The sequence below is a fragment of the Erythrolamprus reginae genome, chromosome 10 (genome assembly GCF_031021105.1).
Source record: "Erythrolamprus reginae isolate rEryReg1 chromosome 10, rEryReg1.hap1, whole genome shotgun sequence".
NCBI lineage: Eukaryota > Metazoa > Chordata > Lepidosauria > Squamata > Dipsadidae > Erythrolamprus > Erythrolamprus reginae.
In genome coordinates this window covers 2,460,032-2,462,829 of record NC_091959.1, presented here as the reverse complement: position 1 = coordinate 2,462,829, position 2,798 = coordinate 2,460,032, and the positions used below count along the sequence as shown (strand labels likewise).

The following is a 2,798-nucleotide window of genomic DNA, read 5'->3' as shown; positions in this document are numbered from 1 at the left end:
AAGAGGGAGGGAGAGAGAGAAGGATGAGAGAGAGAAGGGGAGGGAGAGAAAGAGACGGAGATATAGAGAAAGGGGAGAGGGAGAAGAGAGAGAGAAGGGAGAGAGGGAGAGAAAGAGGGAGAGATAGAAAGGGAAGAGAGATGGAGAAGGGAGATAGAGAGAAGGGAGGGAGAGAGAGAAGGATGAGAGAGAAGGGAAGGGAGAGAAAGAGACAGATATAGAGAAAAGGGGAGAGACAGAAGAGAGAGAGGGAGAGAAAGAGGGAGAGATAGAAAGGGAAGAGAGATGGAGAAGGGAGAGAAAAAGAGAAAGGGAGAGAGAAGGGAGGGAGAGAGAGAAGGATGAGAGAGAAAAGGGGAGGCAGAAAAAGAGACTGAGATATAGAGAAAGGGGAGAGGGAGAAGAGAGAGAAGGGAGAGAGGGAGAGAAAGAGGGAGAGATAGAAAGGGAAGAGAGATGGAGAAGGGAGAGAAAAAGAAAGGGAGGGAGAAGGGAGGGAGGGAGAGTGAAGGATGAGAGAGAAAAGGAGGGAGAGAAAGACGGAGATATAGAGAAAGGGGAGAGGGAGACGGAGAGAGAAGGGCGAGAGGGAGAGAAAGAGGGAGAGATAGAAAGAAAGGGAAGAGAGATGGAGAAGGGAGAGAAAAAGAGAAAGGGAGAGAGAAGGAGAAGAAAGAAGAGAGGGGAAGAGAAAGAGAGAGAGAGATAGAAAGGGAAGAGAGATGGAGAAGGGAGAGAAAAAGAGAAAGGGAGAGAGAAGGAGAAGAAAGAAGAGAGGGGAAGAGAAAGAGGGAGAGATAGAAAGGGAAGAGAGATGGAGAAGGGAGATAAAAAGAGAAAGGGAGAGAGAAGGAGAAGAAGAGAGGGGAAGAGAAAGAGAGAGAGAGAGAAAGAAAGAAAGAAAGAAAGAAAGGGGACATTAACCACTCCTGCAAGTATTCTGGTCCAATGCCAACTAAACACAAAAACTAATAAGTAAAATCCCTCTAATATAAAATCCCCTATAATCAAAACCCTTATAATACAGAAACATTCGCCGAATGCATGGAAAGCTCTCCTGGTGCCTTTCCGAAATTTGGGAGCACAATTCCCATAATCCACACTAGGGTTCTGGAGGAGGCCTCTCCCCACGCTGTGACGTTTTGTTTGCAGACGAGGTTTCAGATTTCTTAACTTTGGTGCATTCCGACAACACGCGGAACCCACTCTGGGAAATATCTAGAAAAGCTGATGGCATTTGCAGAGCTGGCCAAGATCGGTTCGTAGGAACTTCGGTGAAGCTAACTTGGGACTTATTTGTGTTGTGGAAACTCAGCCTTTTACTTGGGTGCGAGTAAACTAATCGGGGTGGTGTTGGTGTTAGACTAGATGACCTCACAGACATCTTCCACCCAGGCATTGCTTTTATTCCAGAAATAATATGTTTATATACCTAATAATAATAATAATTATTATTATTGATTAATTAGTCTATAGGGCATATCAGCATATAAGGTTCAAACATATACAGTCGTACCTCTACCTACAAACACCTCTACTTATGAACTTTTCTAGATTTTTTTGTCTCTTCTCAAGAACCATTTTCCACTTACCAACCTCGAGCCTCTGAAACTGTTACTGAAAAAGGCAGGGAGAAGCCTCTGTGGGGCCTCTCTAGGAATCTCCTGGGAGGAAACAGTGCTGGAAAAGGTGGGGAGAAGCCTCCGTGGGACCTCTCTAGGAATTTCCTTTGAGGAAACAGAACCGGAAAAGGCGGGGAAAAGCCTCCGTGGGGCCTCTCTAGGAGTCTCCTGGGAGGAAACAGGGCTGGAAAAGGTGGGGGAGAAGCCTCCGTGGGGCCTCTCTAGGAATCTCCTGGGAGGAAACAGGGCCTCCACCCTCCCTGTGGTTTCCCCAATCGCACGCCTTATTTGCTTTTCCATTGATTCCTATGTGAAAAAATTGCTTCTTCTTACAAACCTTTCTACTTAAGAACCTGGTCACGGAACGAATGACGTTCGTAAGTAGAGGGACCCCTGTATTACCAATAAACATTGGTATTGTATGATATAAATTCAGTGAGGCCAAAAGTGCAGTAGAATTATTTTAGCTGCCTGGCGCTTAACCTGCATGATCTCATCGGGAATAATTATTTCATTATGAAGGGCACCGTGTCAGGCTGAGTAAAACTTTACCCAACGATAGATAAAGCAGGTGGGGGCTGGAAAAGGATCTTCCTTAAACGGCCACTTCGGCCAAGTGGAAAGAAGGAAGGGATGGATTCTCATAGTTGAAAATATATATATATCTTGGAAGAGATCTGGGATTTTGCAGAAGCTCCATTTCATTAGACTCTCGGATTCTTAGAGGATAATTCACTTCTTTTTTTTTCCAGTCTCAGTTTTGGCTTTTCTGACCGGCTATTTATACAAAGTCAGGATCCTACTGTAAAATAATAATAATAATAATAATAATAATAATAATAATAATAATACCTAACTTAGTTGAATAGAGGCTGAGCAGACGCATTTGTAAATCACAGACAATGTGGCTTATTTTAATTCTGACAAAAGCTTTTCTGACAACCTTTAATGTATTTTATTTAGTTTGATTGGGTTGGGTCGGATTGAGTTTTTAGTTTTATTCTCTTTCTCTTCCTCTCTCCCCCCCTTTCTCTCCCTTCCTCCCTCTCTCTTTCTTCCTCTCTCTCTCCCTCTATCTTTCTCCCTTTCTTTCTCCCTCCCTCCCTTCCCTCTCTCCCTCCCTCCCTCTCTTTCTCTCTCTTTCTCCCCCTCCCTTTCTCCCTCTCTCTCGCCTTC

The 2,798-nt window shown here is 44.4% G+C and overlaps 1 protein-coding gene across 1 annotated transcript in view; it reads left to right on the top strand.

The window, feature by feature from the left end:
• CIB2 (calcium and integrin binding family member 2) overlaps positions 1-2,798 on the top strand; it is a 22,488-nt gene that overhangs the window by 432 nt on the left and 19,258 nt on the right. The window lies entirely within an intron of this gene.